Source organism: Struthio camelus, chromosome 1, assembly GCF_040807025.1.
Source record: "Struthio camelus isolate bStrCam1 chromosome 1, bStrCam1.hap1, whole genome shotgun sequence".
Lineage (NCBI taxonomy): Eukaryota > Metazoa > Chordata > Aves > Struthioniformes > Struthionidae > Struthio > Struthio camelus.
The window spans coordinates 192906361-192926005 of NC_090942.1; the positions used below are offsets into that span (position 1 = coordinate 192906361).

The following is a 19645-nucleotide window of genomic DNA, read 5'->3' on the forward strand; positions in this document are numbered from 1 at the left end:
ACAGCTTCTTTGGAGTTTCTTGTCCAACGAATCAGATCTAGTGTTTAGTTAGCTTTAAAGTGTGGATTTATTACTTTGTTTGCAGCACTTAAAAATGGATGAGGGTGGTGAGAATCACTCTTCTGTTTCTTGCCCTTAGAATTTCCAGTGATCTCTTGCGGACCAGACTGTTTGTGCCACTATCAGACATCTATTTTCTTTTGCTACCAGTAGTAATGCAATTTACCTTGACACAAGTTCAACAGCAACAACTGGGTTCTCTTGCTTGTTCTAAAGCTTTCTGGGTTGAGAATAACATGATTATGGGACCACATCTCATAAGGTACTTAAACGTTATATAGTGTAGTAAATGCTGTGGAATGTAAGCTTCGATGCTCTCAGTTCAAACAGGATTATTTTGTCAATAATATCAATAAGTTAATGATGTGTTGAGCGTGGGCCCTTTGTTAGACCTTGGCTTATTTTCTTTAATTTGTCTTAACAACAGTTTTATTAATGCACTAGTTGGTCTGGACTAAACACAGCTCTCTTATTTCCAGGCTGCAAGATAGCTTTGGTATCTGCACAGCATTACATTCCACATAAAGCGTTCAGTGTAGCTTTCCCTACCCAGAAGAGCAAGGAATCCAAACTAGTCTCTTCCAAAAATTAGGGCAGCTGTAGGGCTGTTTTCACATTACACCGACTTGTCCTGAAATCCCAAGCCTGCTATAGGTGCTGACTCTGGACCGTCCCACCCTGTGATGAATGTTTGTCTGTAACAGAAAGAATACAGGTGGACTTTGTGCTTGAGGCTGCTGATGGCAGCTTTAGGGTGACGCAGCAGACCAGCTGTGTGAGACAACTGTCCTGACACATTGCTCTGTTACAAAGACAACGCTACCTGTTTGCTAAGCAATCAGCTCCTTTTGAAGTAGGTTTACTGACTTGCCAGAAAAGTTCCCATCCCTCAAATTGAAATAAAACTGAAACCAATAATTGTGAGTATTGAATGACTCAGCGGCATTGGGTAGTTTTAGGAAAGGGACTTACCAACAACAATGGCAAGAAACACAAGATGAAAGTGAAACCTTTTTACTGGGAAAGAAAAAAGAAAATGGACATGAACTTGTATTCAAATGTTTATGATTTAAAAGATCAATGATAACAGCAGCATAAGCCAACTGAGACTAGCTTCATAACCCTTTGCAATAACACACTCTGTTTTTCACCCACTGCACAATTAGTGAGTTTATTTTCATTGCTGTAGCAGTCTGAGATTTTTTTTTAATAAGGCGGATGAAAAAATCAAATATTTGTAGCCCTCCCCCCCCCCCCCCCCGGGAATTTTAACATATGTCTTAACTCATGTTTCATAATGCAAAATGAATATTTAGTACAACTGTTCTACTAGCACAGCTTATCATGAGCTAATGATGAACTGTTTCTGATCCCCCTCATGGGTTAACTTTTATTCATCATAAACATAATTCTATGAACTTAATATTTTGCGTATGGGACAATATAGCAATATAAGTTCGTGTCCTGTACGTGCTCAGCCTTGATGTTGTGTGAGAGTGCACTGTGAGACTGCATATTCTTAAAATGAATTACATGATTGTCATTAAGTCTGGATTCCCAAGTCCTTCTATCATTTACTCTTGCTTAGTGAAGAACTGCAGCTTTCACCTTCTATCACTTAGGCACCTGCAGGAATCGTGACTAAAATGTTATACAGTGCTTTGGTTTTCCAACTGACAGTTGCTAAAGTAAGTTTGAAAGCCTGTATATCAATAACCTGATAGTTTCTGTCCTGCAGAAACTTCTCAATAGGATAACCATGACTTTTAAATGAAGACAATTTCGTGTTAAGCTGATTCCTCAAAGGAATGTGCCTTCCTGAATTGCTCTGTACAAACAGTGAAAGCAGCAATAGCAGAGCTACAGGTGTTTTAGCACAGGAATAGCTTCAAGCTGTAAGTTAACGGCAGTAATAACCGAGGCAGAGGTGAAAGTGCATTTGTTTGCTTACAAATGAATATAAAAATAGCATCAGCTTACTAAGAGGATCTGCAATTAGGCTGGTTAGCTATGGCCCTCCACCTTGCAAGATTTTTTTCATCAGTGTAAAGTGTTGCTGCATCGGGGTAACAATGTTTCTGTGCCCTCTTTGGAGTGGTATGCAGCATCTGCAGGCATTGAGCCAGTTATTTAGAAGTAGTTGCCAGTGTAATGCCTGTGTCTTCCCTTCTGAGGTCCCAAACAGGCAATGACGCAGCAGAGAGCAGGTCTTGTCATGTATCACCAACAGAGCAGTTCACACCAGTGCAGTCCCACAGCCGATACGGCTGTACAAGTAGAAGTGAATTTGGCCAATGGAAGCCAATTATGAATAGTGCTGCCTATAAAAGGAGGAAACCAGATTAGCTCTGAGCCTGGGTGATTTTAAAAGCCTTCTGCTCAGAAACAGATTATGTATTAAGCTGAGCGCTTCCTCTCAGAAGTCTTGGCAAGTGAGTAAACCACTATCTCACAGTACGATCTCTACTAGAGTAGAAGTGTATTGCAGGTGACTTGGTGATGCTTTTGCATAGGAGAGAACTAGGAACTCTGATCTCTCACCCCTTTTTCTGTATTTTTGGCTAAATGGGAATGGGCTTTTGTAACAGTTGGACTATTTTCTCCAACTAAATTGAAACTTATGACAGCTGACTTAATAATTTGCTTCTTCCAGTCATTGCCAAGTTTCTTGAGAGAATTCCTCTTTCCTTGGAAGGTTCAAGATTTTGCTGAATTTGTCAGGGACAGCAGTAGACTTATTGCTCTATTTGCCTTTTTTTTTTCTTCCTTTGATTTAGTAAAAGTTTCCAACCCTTCCACTGCCTGATATGCTGCAAATTGACTGCTATAGTGCAGAGGCAGGCATGAGACAGCCCTCCAGGACACTTTTGAATGTATCATGAACAGTGAAGTTTCTTCTGCTTGTTAACACCCAAGTAAACTCCCAGAACAGTAAGATCACGAGAGGGGAAGGAAACTAAATGGTGAGATAATGCAGTCATTCTGTCCTACATCTACTAAAGTGTACGTGAGACAAGTAGATCTTCTAAAAAGTGGTGACAGCTTGCTGCTAGATTTGCAGATGATGCAGGAAGGCATCACCTCATTTCTCTTATGTCTCCATTTTTATTTTAACCACTTTTCTTTATAGTTGAATTTCATCTTTTATTTCTTTATTCAAGGCTATGAAGGGCTTTATCGATAAAGTCTTATGATGCCTCTGCCCAACAGGATAGTATTTTCATTTTTTCCACCCCCTTGCTCTTGCACTGTATTGACTTACCTTTGGCAGTGATTGATTACATTTTTGTGGTTTTAAATAGCTTTTTGTCTGCTTCTTCCCAAACTGTGTCACCTCTTCCCAGGACGCATGGTTTATCTCCCACCTGAATTTTTCAATAGTCTGCTGATGGCAGGAAGGAGAGAGTCCAACATGAACCACTTTCCTTTTCTTTGTCCATTCTCCCCACAGTGGAAAATCTTTGGGTACTGATTTCGAAATGATTATTCTTCAGAGTTTTCAGTATTTTTGGAAACTCTTGTATGTTCAGCAGTTGATGCTCCTAAGATTCTATAATTAATTAAGAATAGATGTTTAAATAAACCTATTTTGATTGATATAGTGATTAGACTAAAAAAGACTATCCTTTAGCTCTGGTCTTTGTACTGGACAGTTTTCTCCTTTACTATACAATTCCAAAATATTTTTCATTTCCTTGCATAGTTGAATCTCATAAAAATAGTAGAGAACTCCAACCTAAGATGCAGTATATGAGGAATTAATAGGTATGGGCAAAATAATTATGCTGGGGTAATTGCATCCTGTCTTGCTTCTACGTGCTAGCAAATAGGGGTTCTAACTTTGTAGAAACTTTTCTCCATGTTAGGCTGTCACCCCCCCCCCCCCCCCTTTTTAAACCTATTTTGATTAGTTTCCTATTTGGTTAGTTTTTTTGAGCATTGTTGCAATGTTCAAAAATAACTCATTTAATCTGAGCTGAGCAAGGTTAACGATGTGCTTTTGCCTGTCTCTGAAGGGGATAAGTTGGATAAGTATATCCAACACACAGGCTGGGTGATAGTCAGTCTTGATCCATAGCTGAGTCCAGTACCTGAAAGCAGCCAGAGTGGATTAGAAGTCCCATTTGAGATCACAACAAAGTGTTCATAACTTTGAATAATTCAGAAAAAAATTTGTTCCCAGATTGCTGGAAAGTGTTATTGAATATTCATTGGGAAACAAGCTGGGAACTATCCAAGAGGGGGGAGGGAGACTCATTGCCTCTTATTCTTTCCCTATGATTTGTGCTGAACCATTGCCAGGTTTTAACTTTACAAGGTTTATTTTTATTGATTTTCAACAATAAGCAGGGGAGTTTCTACAATAAAAGATTTACAGTGTATCATGAGGAAATACAACTCCCTACCAAATATTATATTGATCTATTCCCAGATGCTACTGAAACAGCATATAAAAGACCAAATCAAGTCCAGTGATGGAGAACTTCCTCTCTCTAGTGACAGATGCGTATGACTGTTTTGTCTTCAGAAAACAATAAAAGGGAAGGGAGTGACTCCACTTCTTTGACCATATCTTCAACAGCCCAGTTAAATCTGTCAACTCAATGTAATCCACATAAATAAAGAAGTGGGAACCAAGGGAACTGCTAGAGCATCTGAAGATTCTCATTCTTTGAAGCTGCATCTCCTGCTGCAGTCAGGCCATAATTAGTCACAGAATGCCTTGTTGTGACTAGCGAAGAGATGGACCAACAATGATTTGAATAGTCTGGAACTGGCTGGAGATATGCCTGGAGCCCTGAATATTCTCACATGGGTGGGTGGGATGTAAATCACTAGTCATCGCATAAAATACAAATAAATCTATTAAAAACATAAAGGCATGTCAATCTCCTAGACTGCAGTGTAGTTTCTGCTAAAATAACCCCCTGAAGTTTTATCTGTAAGTGTGATCTGATGTGTAAAATTCTTACTCCATTTCTACACATCTATAATGCAATGGTTCAATAATTGGTGGCTTCTTTCTGTTTGGAAGGATGATAAATGTAGCCCTAAAGACTGGAAACAGCAATGTGTACACATTCGCTTCAGAGAATGAATTTAGTGCTTTGCTTTCTAAGCAAGTTTCTGCTACAACAGTCAGTTGAGCGCTTGCTGAAACTGTTAAGAATTAAACATTGCAACACTGTTCCATCCTGATTCTACACTGGAAAAAAAAAAGACTACAGATTGGAAACATCAACTCTAGGATTTTCAAATGACTTTGGAGTCAGAAACTGAATTTTCTTTAAATTTCAAAAGGAGATTGTAGCTTTTATTCAGGTCCATTTGAAATGGTTGCTCTATGCTTTTTATTTATTTATTTATTTTGGTGATAGCAAATCGATAATAAAATAATTATTGACATTTCATTTCTTTCACAGTGCTGTATTGTACAATAACTAGCGCTCATGCTGATCCTTCTCTCCATTAATGTTTATGCCTTTTTACTACTTCTTTGGCTTGCTCCTAGGCCTGGTCACTGGTGGCGTGTAGGAAAAGGCTACGCTTTAAGGAAGTGCAGGGATCCACAGATGAAAGCAAATTCCCTTTTTTCCCCATTAGGGAAAGAGAGAGGGAGTCAAGGGATGGAACTCAGCTGGAGTCACTGCCTTTGTGGAACCAAACAGAGACAATTTATTATACTGAAGGGAGGACAGTTAACAGTTCTGTCAGAAATTTCAACACCATCAGATAAAGAAAACCAGAAGATCTTATATGGGTGAATGAATTAGTGGGTGATAGCTGCTAAAGGAACTCGGAAAAGGCACAAAACAACTTAGATGGAAGATTTAGATATTCTTGAAGCCATAGGGACATTTATTTTTTCCAGTTTGCCTAGGTAAGTAAATATGTAGAACATCTTATATTGCATTTTTTGTGCATATCTGAAGAACCAAATTTCCCTCTCAGAAGTCAATCTTACATCTGTGCTAGGAAGTGAAACACTGCAGCATCCAGATGTTCGATGGGTTGATCATTTTGATACATGACACCTGTAAACAGAAGCCAACATTTTGGTGGCTGAACAGACAAACTTTAACAATCCAAAGGCCAGCATTACTTTGGCAGTGCTTAGGTTACATGCCTCTGTTAAACTGGATACTTCCTGTTGGTGGCCTTTGTTTTGTTTTAACTCAAGTTACAGTACTGACGGCAGTAAACCTAGGCTTCAAAAATGAGAAATCCATCTTCTTCTAGTGCAGAACGTTTTAGATTATCTGTTTTCCGTGTTTGCAAACAGGTTCTTAAGCCATATAATTTTCTTTTGGTACCTATGATTGTTCAAAACATTATCTTCTAAAGATGGTCCAGTATAACGTGGATCCTTGGAACACATTAATGGCTTAATGACTATTATGGCAACGTTGTCACAAGCCTAAATGAAAAATTGTAACGGCATGGCCCTTGGCATAACTGAGATCCTTCTCCTGCCTTTGTTTAGGCAAAGCAGAGCCTTCATCCCTAACGATGTTGTCTGTCATTATTCAAGAAGAGCTTTCTTTGACCAGTGAAGTATGATGGTGCAATCCAGAGTTCACTAGTGTTCAAATGGAGTCCCCAAATCCTTATGGATGCATGTGGAAAAGGATGGGCAAAAGATAAGCTTTTTGCTAGACTCATCTACTGTTTCAGCAATTCTATGGAGAACCTTTTCTGGAAGATGCACTAACAGGCACAGGGACGGTTGTGTAACTGCTCTTTTGGCTATAGCTTGCCTAAGAAGCTGTGCTGTAGCAGTCTGTAGTGCTTAGCTACTCAAAGTCTGATGCATGCTCTCCTCAACTTCTTAGGTAAGCTTGAGTTTGAATAGAAAAACTGAACATCCATGAAGTCATGCAAGATAAGCTATTGCAGCAGCAGTCTGCTACGGTTTCGATACTCTTTTCTGTGGAGGGATCAATACTGACTTCTTGTTTACTCACAGCACCAAGATATAACCATGAATGAAGGCTCTGATGACAGGTCACAGGAGTTCAGGATATGAAGAGCATTCAGGATATGAAGACGTGGGCTTCCGTTTTCCTGAAGCAAGTGATGACAGGCGAGCAGATCTTCTACTGGAGGCAATGACTCCCACTACAAAGATCACCTCATAACTCCTTTGGGCTGGGTGGATAACAAAGGAGAACGCCCATTTTGAAAATTCGGAGCATGGCATTTTAATTTGGTGATGAAAAACTGCTAGCTGGAAATATTACTTTATATGTGATCTTTCAGAGGTGTGTATTCCCATCTCTGAGATCTGGGACAGGGCAAAGCAAACACTGTGTGGGAACTGAGGCATTAACTCAATCCTTTTTTCCTCCTTTCTTGAAAGAGTAAGGGGGATCTCTTTTCCCTAAGCAAAGAACGTCCCTAATGACCTAACGCGCTCCCATTAAAATGCCTGGAAGAGAATGGAGTCAATGAGTGACTAAAATAGGATATGCAAGTCTGTCTCTGTGATGTCTGATGCTGCCATGCTAATGAAAGAAGCAGGCGGAGTGCTGCACACAAGTAAGGATTTTTTTTCTCTTTAAGTATTTAGTTGCTTTGCTGGCGGGCCTATAGGTCTGTACAGTTGAAAAGCCTGTGCTTGGGAATGGGTCTTTACTCTCTCAGAGACCTAACAAGAGTATTGCAGAATCATATCTATACTAAGCAGATCACAAAGTATTTACTAGCTACTTGTACTTTAGGAAACCTAAAAGATGTTGTCTTCATAGAGATGTTGTCTCCAGGAATGTTATTATTGCTATACATGGATTGCTACTGCATCATAGCTAAATTCCTCCCTAGATGTCTGTGCCAATCTTATCACTTTAAATCAATATTTACAAATATTAACTACAAACACCCTATTTAGATCGTATAGTTTGTAGGCAGTCTGGGATCTTCATTTACAGAGGGACAGCTTCTGTAGTAGCACCTTCTGTAGTACAGATCAAACTTTTTTTTTTTTGCTCTAGGTGTCAGTTTTTGCTGTTGGAGATAACTTCCCTGCCAGAGAACCCTGTCGTGAGACTATAGTCTAATCTGATTGCATTTAATGTTTTTGGTATTTGGTAAAACTGTTCTGCCAATTAGATCTTATAAGGCTTTGCACTCATCAGATGAAGGTGATAATAAATTAGGAAGTACCATCTGGTGACAGAAAGAGGATGAAATGTGCACATAGACTGTACTGTGACATCTGGTGCTACAGCAACAACAAGCTTTCTCTTTGATGGGCTGAAGTCGGAGATCTGGATCGCACCTGGTTAGAAAACATCTCAAGGATCCCTGTCATTTAAGAAATGTGAATAAGAATATAGAGAGAAATGCAGTAAGTCCCTAGCTCTATAAATTACAATAGTATGAACAACACCTGAACTCTCTACCTAGTGTAGGAAGTCCAGCCAGAGAAAATCTTACGGAAGAACCTCTCTGTCCTCTTCTGAGTTTGACAGAGCAGAGGAATATTCTTTATGCAACTAGTCCTGCAGGATGTTGGAAACTTATAGAAAATGATATCTGATAGAAACTACAGAAAATGACCAGCAAAGTAGAGAAATGTTGAAGCGGTACTGAAGGCTGGACCTTCATGGAGGCTTATAAAGCGTGGGTTTGATCATGATTTGATAATGGAGTGCTGGATTACTCTGTTTGCTTTCAGCTGAAGGATCCAAAGGTCCTGTGATTCAGTCTCGTCAAAATTAATTCCCACTGTCATTGTCACTGATGATTTCTGCTCTAGCAACACGGCTATTGAACGCATGAAATATACAAAGTAATTCCAAGTCTGCCTCAGAACAGCCTAGTGTTGCTAGATGTGAGCTGTGCTTTACTTCAGGAGAATTTATGTACAAGTAGAAAATTGGGATCTGTTTTGCAAATGTTCTGCTCCTTGTCACCTGCTAATCAGATTCTATCCTTGTTAGGAGGCTTGCTGACAGTCTAAGCCAAGAAGTGGGAACAGCAAGAGAGTTCTGGTCTTTCTCAGTGTTTCTGCTCAGGCAGACTGGAACTGGAGGCCAGGTGCCTGCAGCACTTGTGACATCTTGAGGCAAGATGTTTTGCTTGCTCAGTCTTCTTGGAAAAAATAATTCATCTTTCATGTACTGCTCATCAAATTAAGTTAAATGTATCTTATGTGAACAGTCTTTAATGGCACCACTGCGTTACACAATGAACAGTTTTTGAAGGCTAGGGAGGTTCGTGGGCTCATTCATGGGCCCCCATGATGCGGAATTCCTCCTAGCTGAAAGCAGTTTCTCCAACAGGAAAATAACAGAAATGCTAGAATTTCCAAAACTAAATCCAATCTTAACAGCTATTTAAGACTTAATTTAAGTATAAATTAGTGAATAATAGAAGGCTAGCTAGTATACAACAGGCTAATGAAAAACTCCATTCATAGCCACCAGCAGTCTGAAGACCTAGGGGATGGAGGGATTAACACTGCCCTTGGATGGAGATAAACAGTTATTGCTTTCACAGGTGCTGCTGAAACACACTCTTCAGTACACGGCTATCACATACACAGGTACTGATGGCTGAATGCTGTGCATATGTACAACTGCACAAACACACGTAGAGAAGAACCACAAGTATTTCTGAAGACATTAGATTCCAGGCTTTTTTTTGTTTATCTTTCTCTATGGAGTACCAAGAAGAGGATGAAAGAAACTGACAAAATTAGAGAAGTTAGAGAAAAATAATTTGTTTTTAATATAGAGGGTGACAGAGAAATTCCTCTCCCAAGGGCATGCTTTGTGGGAAATCAGAGTAGTTTAACCAGCCCTAGAAGTCTCAAAGGAAGAGATTATGGGCAGCTTGAGAAACTCAAACACTGTAAATCACCAGGACCAGATGCTATTTTTACAAGAACTCTGAAATAAATGTGAATAAGTGGAGATACAGATCAGAATTTGTCAATTGCCACTAAAAATACCAACTGCTCTAGACCGGACAACTGCTCATAGCTAAACATTCAGAGAAAACAGTGCAGATCAAACAGCTGGGCTAGTTTTAGAGGAAACTGATTAAGGATATTTTCATAGAGTAAGGTAGTGCCTTACTCAGGCTACTTTACGCCTGAATAAGCATAAAATAACGGGGTCACAATATCACAGCTTTGCAAGTAACTTGCATGTCCTGAGCTACTAGAATTACTTGAAGGAAACTCAAATTACACAGATACTCCAAGAGCGTTGAGGGAGTCTTAAAGTCTAACCATAATTTGCAAATGGAGTAAGTAGCCACTCCTTAAAGGAGAAAAAGTTGGAACTGTTCTGTGACCCGATTCACAAATATTTAGCTATCTCATTGTTCATCTGCTGGCAACATAAGGTATTTCTTTAGCTTGTTTTAAAGGCTACTTATTATATTTACTGTATGCTTTTCTTGCTGTTACTTCAGCAAATATCTTATGAAAAGAACATCACACTTGCATGGAATTAAAGAGTCCAATAAAAACAAACTCCAATAGCCTTTGAAATCCTAACTGCAGTTTTTGTTCATCTGGTAAAGTAACTAGTTATCACTGCCACCAACCTTTAAACAAAACCATTTTCTGACTTTTCTATTCTTTTTTAAAATCAAGATGAGGAGCTTTTGTGGGCTGCTCCCACTAGGCACTTTCCTAGGGAGCAGATGTGAACTCAAATCCTCTCAGGCTTCTTCTGAAGGACCTCAAGCCCAGGTTTTCTGTTTCTTAGGTGAATCCCCCGGGCTTGAGAGTGCTTCAGCCACTTTCTTAAACTCTTCTGATGAATTTCATTTTTATTAGTGATCTCTGGTCTCTCCTCGTCTTTCCCACTCCCCCTTTCTAATCACAGTATGCGTCCTTACTATCTACTGCTTTTGCCAAGTGTGATAAGATACTGGATTACAATTAATCTTTTAATGGTTTACTGAAGGGGAAGGAGAGAAAGAAACAGAGGCCTTAAGCACTTTGGCTTTCCTAGCATCATGCTAATCTTCCATCCTGTATTGTAGTTGAAGACTAACTCTCATGTCAGTCTTGCTAATACTATTACAGCCAGATACGAACATAGAATTGATTTGTAGCCACAAGTCCAATTTTTCAAATGAAGATGAGTTTTTTAAAACCCAGACCCTATCTGATGCAGCAAGAAAACATCTCTGTATCATTTATCTCTGAGCAGAAGACTCTGTGCCTCTGCGAAAATACAGAAAAAAGACTTTCCTTGGGTCAGAGATTTCCCACATAAACAGTGCCTGTTAAGCCTGGATACATTGTCAGCTTACAGACAAAAACTGCTTGCACACATTCATACAGTACCTATTACCCCATTGCCACCTGGATATACAGTGGCTGTTACAAGGCAGATTTCTGGTCTCCTTTATAAACACTTGAAAAATAAAATACTTATTACATATCTCTCGGTTTTCCAATATTTTAGATAGCTATTCCTTTTGAAGAACAAGGCGTACACACTGGAAAAGACAATCTGGAAGTAACCAGCTTCGGATAAAAGCTAGCTGTGCTAGTAGTAACTTAACCTGCATACGTAAGAAGAGGCTGAAGCGAGGAACAAAAAACAAGCCTCTTGGTAAAAGCACACCTTGTTAAATGGCAGAAGCTCTAGTAGACATGCTTGAAAGAGAGTTTCTCTTTTTAAATAGGGCTGGAGCCTATATATGGCTAGCTCACAAACTGCTGTTTCAAAATCTTTCACCTGCATTTTTGCCAGAAGTTCATCTAAATGCTTTGCATTAGCCAGGCTGTAAGTATGATATTAAGCTATGTTAGTCTTAAGTTTTAATCACAAGGACACAGTACCGTTCTGTATCTTCACTACAGCTCTCTAAAAATAGGCTTCTGTAAGGACATTAAGAAACTCAGGGTTGATTCTCTATTAATGAAGCTTTGACATTTACTTTGTCCACAAAAGGGACAACGTTTGATTCAAAGGTAACTTTCACAAATGCACATAAACTTTTTTTTTTTTTTTTGAGATAGGGGAATAAACCCCCCCAATCTCCTCCCCCAACTACACTTGTTGAGCCCAACGAAATGTTGAAGTACAATTCATTCCTGAAACCTCCACAACAATGCAACCAACAGGGGGCTGTCTGGCTACACGATGTTAATGAATCTTTAGCAAAATCCTTTTTCTGATTGTGTAACCTACCACTCAGGCAAGCACACTCCCTATCTAAAACTTGTAGTTGCACAGGTTATTATATAGCTTTCATACCTCCAAAACGGCAGCTCTTTTTTGTCTTCATCTGATACCACTACAAATGCATTAAATATATCTGAAAACAGCAGAAATTGCTCGTTAGAAAAATGGGAGACATTCACATCATTTGCCTTGATATGAAAGGTGTGTCACAGCTGTTTTGGTACGCTAAGAAGTTATTTCTGTACTAGCATTTTTGTGTTCATTTTGTATGTATGTATTAATCTTCTGTTGAAGGCAAGAAGTAGACTAGGAAACAGTTAGTCTGTTTGTTCCTGCTTTTGAGACTTACTTTTAGTTTTTCCTTCTCTTAAGCTTTTTCCCCTTCCAAGTGAACTGATGATGGATCTAGGAAAAATCTAATTTAACAGAAGTTGCGTTGCATCACCTTGCAGGTCAATACATGAACAACAACTGGCAGTTCTGCAAGTCTCCTTGCAAATTTACAGAATACAGCTTGGGAACATAAGACAAAGCTGAGCAGAAAATATCTCTGTTTTTAATCAAAGTTTCACGTAGGAAATCAAAAAATAATTCAAAAGGGAACTTCTATCTTTGTGATAATTGCAGAGAGTATCATTAAATAGTGTGATGGGAACTCCATTCAGCTCAGTTTGCAGAAGTGAGGCTTTAAAAATTAGAATTTCCACTGAATACAATAAGAGGAGCAGACCTGCAAGTGCAAAACTTCTAGAAGACTGAGGACAGTAAGTCAAACAGAAGCACACAAGGAACAAATACTTCATTATCTTTTTGTAGCTGCAGTCAAGTACTGTACTGGTCAGTGTCCATATTGTGAAAAGTGAACAGCAATGTATGCTTACAGATGATACAGACAATAATAAGGGGTAAACTTTGATATATTGTGTGTATTAACTTCCTTAAGGTGATGTATATGCAAAAGGAACTCTGCAGTCATAGTATGAAACAAAAACACTTTGTTATAACATAGCCTGTTGCTTTAGGTTCAGATTTAGAAATGTGAATATTTTTAGTTCTGCAAATTAAATTCAGATGTGGAAGAAGTATTCAAGACTTATCAGCTAGTAATTCACAAATCATTTTGTAGTACCACACAGGCATGGTTTAAAGTAGTGAACCAGGGACTATGTTTTTAATTCAGGTGTTTCTAGATTAACAAGAGTACAAGACAATAAGGTGACCCACAGCAAATTAGGGATTCCAGTTGCACGTCCTAAACTATCCTCTCCCCTAAAAGTAACAACTATGTCAGAGTTACTGGAATACCACGCTTGGAACTACCTTTCTCAAAAAGGCTAATAAATTTGATTTGGCTCTACTTTTCATACAGTTTCTTTGAAACAGCTCTCCATTTCTTATCACTGTGCGTAAGGTGATATCTCTACTACAAACAGATGACTCAAAGACTCCTGTGGCTCTCTCACAGGGTCTACTCCCGGCACTTCTGTTATGGTATGGGGTTCTTAAAAGAAGTGAAGTTCTGCACAGCTATACATTCATTATTGATAGGCCTACAAAAGAATGAAGTCTCTGAAAAGCTCTCCTTAGGGAGAGCTTAGGGGATTTTCTTTAGGAATTCCGCAAACTAACCTTGTGCCATCTGAGGCAGTGTGGGAGGAAAAAAACTCATTCTGAGGTTGTATCGCTTTTTCAATGGATCATATGAATATCTGTTATTTCTTTTCTGTCTCCTCCCAGCTATGGTTAGAGCACATGTAGAACATGGACACTTACAGAGACAAAATACAAATTGAACCTTTCCGAAGCCTACAAGCTCCTGTCCTAGCACACACACTATGCAAGCAGTTAATCTTGTAGATTTTACACTGCACATAAAAGACATGGGCCAGATGTTGTCACCTCCTTTGTAGAATTTTAAGAACAGATAAGCAAAAATATGTCTGTAGGAGGGTTAAGAAAGGAGAGTAAGGCTCTGAACGTTCCTTACATGGATTTAAGCTATGTGGAAATGCACCTTGAGTCTGGACTGCCTTTCTCAGAGTGGCGGGAACTTTTCCCTGCTGCCAGCACTGCAGCTCACACAGCAAGCACATTCAGATAGTTGAGCTCACCAAAAAACCTAACCCAAAGTCATTTGGTGAAACCACCATGAAAACATAAGAGCTAGGATAATACTGAAGGGAATAGGAAGACCCTGTCAGCTCCAAACTGGTCTGGTTTAAGAACCACAGAACTATTAAATCATAGAATGGTCAACAATAATATAGGTTAGCTGGTCCAATAAAATAATCTCTGATGCTTTTTCTTTGTCTTTATTTCAATGAAATATTAAAAACTGGCATATTTTAGAAAAGCTTTATACTCTGTAACTTATGCCTTATGTAGTTCAGATTTTAACACTTAAAAGTTTTTGGAGTGTTTTACAAAAGGTTTCAAAATGTTGTATTTTTAAACCCAGAAATTTAACAGCATAGAAGTTGCTGATAGAAGATTCCTTTATGGCTAATAAAGCCATAAACTTGTCCTGCAAAAACTCTTAGGGAGATCTGCAACTTTTTATCTACGACTGTCTCCTATGGTTATAAATAGTAGAAGAAAATATTAACGGATATAATATTATTCCCGATTCTTAAAAGACGATAAGTAAAGAAGAGTTTAGACTCAGTCAGCATCTAGCTAGTCACCACTGTAGACTTAAGACTGAACACTCACATTGGATAAATGCTACTATAATTCATTTGTTCTTTTCAAAAATGTTCAATATAGGGTTCAAATTTTACATTAAGAGACAGAGGCAACATTAGATAAACTTAATTTGTTTTTATTAACACAGAACTATTCCAAAAAAGTCAAATATGGAAAATATTGAGTTGTTACATCTGAAAACCATAAAAAGACTTCTACCAGAAACAAACTGGTTAAGTTAGGATGAAAGTGATACGAAAGTGATACCAACCTCGACTCAGAAAGAGATGAACAATGTCACTTGTGCTATTGCATCTTCCCCATTACAGTTCAAACATTTTCTTCTGATATGCACGTACAACTGCCAGCTTAGAAAGGAGATTTAGATATATGCCAGACATTGAAGTTTTCCTTCAAATACATTTCAAACTTTTTTTTTTAAACAAAGAATTTCTGCTTTTCTTTGAGTTAAACTGGTAAAATAGCAGCTCACCACTTCAGATATATTACTATCAATCATTCCCTGTGACTTCTGTGATAGGAGGTGGTGACAGAGAACACGAATGGAGTCTAAACATTTCAAATTTCATGGAATACTGCTACTATTGCTACCTGATTAGGAAAGACTTCCCCCAATATTTAACAAGACATCATGATTAAGGGAAAAGGTGAAAAATTCAGATTTCGATATCATGAATATTAAGGCCAGAACCATTGTCAGTGCAATATGTAGTACTACGAAATTTGAAGAACAAGGACTTGTACAAATGATAAAGACATGGGTTTAACTCATTTTACATTGTTAAAGCAGCACCGCTTAATATTGTACATGTCAGAATTTATGTGACAGAACGAAAGAACTAGTTAGATCTCTGTATAAATTTGGCATATTTTACAGTGTATTTACCTAAGAAGTCCAAACATGAACATTACTTTTAATATATAAAAGATGTTGCAAAATATCGAAGGCAATACTCACGAAATACCATTCCAAAAATGGATTTAACTAATCTTTAATTATAATAGCTATATAAACAAAATGCATCTGTGACAAGATAGAACAGAGATCAGAGTATCTTGGGGTGCACACAAAGGGACAAACAGACCATGAACCAACAACTTGGAAACTCTGATTTTCTCGGCTTGAGTAGGTAACAAGGAAAATTGACTGCTGATCTGTCCTTTAAAAGGTGCACAATACTTACCTCTTACTCTGAGATCCGAATTAATAAATGCCATAGAAAAATCCATAAGGAAATTCATCACTATAGCACAGCTACTAAACAAAACCGGTTTTTTATTTGTTTTACAACAGCCCTTCAAGATAAGTGCTTATTATCCCTATTTTAAATGCAAGATGGAAGTGCAGAAATTAAAGTAAAAAGCATGGAAGAGTTTGAGGCAAGATTTAGGAGATCATCGTCAACAGACATAACATTACATAGTGTTTTAACCCAAATTACAACTTCCAAGAAGCTCAGCTGCAAATACCAACAGTCAGTGCTTCTGTCAGACCAGAAGTTCTTAAGCTAAACATCTTTCAAATGAGGAATATAAATACACACTATGCAAAAATGGGCTAGGAATTTGTTTAGCATCATACAGGAACACAGGCAGAAAAGTAAGTATCACAACCAATTCTTGTTAAGGTTTTTTTTCCTCACTTGACATTACCATGAGGTCATGGTTTTCTCTACCTGCACTCTTTGGTCCCATTTCATAAGTAATTTCTTTTACAAATTTCTGCAGCACCTGCAGATGAGTGAGACTTTTTACTTGCACAACCCACAAACATCTCTCCTAACTCGGCAGTCAATCCTATTCATTAGGTTATTAAATATTCTGTATGATCATGAAGATTTCATAACAGCACACTAACATAAGGGGGCAAATTTAAGATTGCACAATCTTAACTTCTCAGTGTTTCATTTTGCAATCTTAATGTCCTTTAATTCCTACAGTTTAACTACCAGGGTTCCCCCCCACCAAAACATTCTCTCCCTTAAATTCCAAAACCCTGGATTTGCCAGTCGATTTCACATATGATAGCGAAAGCTAAGACTTAATAGCCTTCACGCTCCCTTCTGGCTCTGCAGTACAGAGCACTCTAGTGAAGGCAAGGGGCGATCTGAGGTGGGCGAGCCTGGCTTGTGTTTTCTTTGCCTCAGGCCAGATTCCATTCGCAAGGTTACTGCTTCTTTCAATTTCAAGAAAAGAAACAAACAAGTAACTTGTCCTGTTCTTTTGATCTTCCCAGTTTATCAGCTCTGTCCTTCCCCTATCAGTTCCCAACTTCAGTCTTTCAATATCGGAGCCTCAGACATGCTGCTCTCATTGGTTGCCTTCACTCCTATAGAGCTAGTACTCTCACATTTATTTCCAAGCAGGCCTGCCGTTTGTTTCCCTCTTATATGAATTAAGGAACTTCTTCCTCTACAATTCCTAAGCCTAGCAGAAAATAAGCACCTAAACTGAAAATAGGGAGCCTCCTTTTCTCAACCCATGCAAAATCCAGAGGAATCCAGAGCTGCAATTGCAGGAAGAGTTCCATTTGGCTACAGGCTTACCCGAGCAGGCAGTCCCTGGGAAATATAGTTGCATAGTTCATCATTGCCTTAAACATTAGCAAGGAATATGATTTTTTTCAAAGGTTTAGAAATTGAATAATATGGAGCAGGACTTCACAAAAATTTGAAGTCATATTCTTGACAAGAAATTCAGCCTGGGACTTTGTTTCCTCAGTTGAGCTCTACTTCTGCAAATTCTCAAATTGTAGTTCTGTCATCTCACCAAATGGTCACAAGCTGTCACAGCCACCAAACAAACCAGTCCAACCTTCTCCCTCTTCCTTCCCCGCTCTTTCCCCCACTCCCTGCCAGCCCCTGCCTTGGGACGGCATGGAGTTTGTGTTAACCAGACTGAGGGAGCACTCTCTCTCACCTTGCACGTGAATGCTTGCGCTGGCACAAGCAAGCGGTCAGGAATAAATAGCTGGGCCACTGGATTTTGACCAAGTGATGCAGATAGGCCTACTTGTTGCATATGCTCAGAACACTCTCACTAGCTTTTTAGATTAACATCTGCTCTCAACCAGTCTCTGAGAGAAAGCCTAGACACATGAAAACACTGGCTCTACCAGAGTAACAGGGTGGATGATCTGCTCCAAATACCAGTGTCTGCAGTGCACTAGCAAAAAAAACAGTGATCTTGAAAGAGAGAAGAATAGTGGAAGAGTAATGCCTTTTTCTTTTAGAATTCAGAGTCTGGCACTTCCACTCATTTCTAAGTTCTCAAAGAGCTGAAATGCTTTTGAAGGTCCTTAGTAGCAAATGATTATAGAACATACTGCAACTCAAAGAAGCCTCCATGAGAAAGCTATCCAACTTTCAGCCAGATAGCTTTTTTTTTTTTTTTTTTTTGAGTAGTCAGCCTCATTTTGGCCAGGTATCTTAAGTGACCTGTCCTAGGTAAATGGACACACAGAAGCTTGGTTACTTTATGAAAAACTGTGGACTAATACTGGATAGCTTTACTCTTGAGAAGTGCTTAGGTTTGAACTGACTTGGAAATTCTAGCCATTATAATTTTACAAATTCAAATCCATAGCAGGGGCAGATGGAAATTTTTATATTTACTAGTGTGGACATCAGCTGAAATGCTACATGGTAAAATAATGCAAATTTATGAACTACAAAAAAACCACTTAGATTCATATTCACCTACATCATGTTTTTGTACCTGTGCAATTACATCAGTAGCAGTCCACGGAAGCCTCAAGTCAAAACAAATCCCCAATGCAGATAAGCTTTTTGCTTTACTTCTAAAACATATATATGATGCATAAACTTAAGGTTGTAAGAAACTTATTTAAGATGGGCATATATTTTAATGGTAAGATGTAATAGCGCTAATAAAACTAGATTAGCAAGTGATACTGAGTCATGGTAGTGAAGAAAATAAAATCTTAAAAGGAAACACACTTTCTTTCAGATCTTGACTGTATCTAAAATTAGAGACATTTACATAACCATTAGTCTACATTTGACTCACCACACAGTTCTTGCATGCTGCTTTTAAAAGAAAAGGAGCCTATGAAATTTCCATTCTTTTTGCAGCAGTTTCAATCATCTCAATGAAAGATTCTCCTACAAAAGAAACATATTCATGGAAAATGAGAAAAAAGTTAGTGCATTCACAATCAGTTATATAGTTTAAATTTATAAACCTAAAATAGTTACCCCTCTGTAACCACTGTAGTTTAAGAAATGAAATTAACATTTCATTATATTTTGCTAATAATAATTTTGGAAGACATTTTTGCTTTTTGTGCACAATTTGCTGAAAATACGATGAAACGCTTTCCAGTTTCCATCCATTAAGAAAGTGCTGTAAAAATGAACATAATTTTAATTAGGAGAGTTTTAACAAAGCTCTACCAATACTTAAAGTAATTCAGTTTTTATAATGATTTTATATACTTACCACAGCACTAATTGTTAGTCAGGGGTAGGCAGATAGGTCCTCAATTAATTCAGCATTCATGCAAACCAAAGTATTTAAAACAACACAAGCACCAATTCTAGATGTACCATCAAGTCCTAAAAAATGGATACAGAACAGATGAAAATAAAAACAAAAGCCCCGAAAATGTTCATGAACAATCAACAGATAGATAATAGCAAGAAAAAAGCTTCAGGAAGTATCTCAAATGTCCTTTCCTATGACTCACAGGCAGAAGTGACTTG

General features: G+C 38.3%; 1 long non-coding RNA gene across 3 annotated transcripts; it reads right to left on the bottom strand.

Annotated features, from left to right (window-relative positions):
* Window positions 1-574: 574 nt before the first annotated feature.
* Window positions 575-19645, bottom strand: LOC138065582 (uncharacterized). Of its 3 annotated transcripts, none has more exons than XR_011138624.1 (4): window positions 15172-19645; window positions 12288-12348; window positions 3323-3610; window positions 575-1077 (listed from the first exon to the last, which is right to left on the bottom strand). It is a non-coding gene; the product is annotated as an uncharacterized lncRNA (long non-coding RNA). The 3 variants fall into 3 exon arrangements; XR_011138621.1 differs by lacking the exon at window positions 575-1077 and adding an exon at window positions 1084-2381; XR_011138623.1 differs by lacking the exons at window positions 575-1077; window positions 12288-12348 and adding an exon at window positions 1084-2381.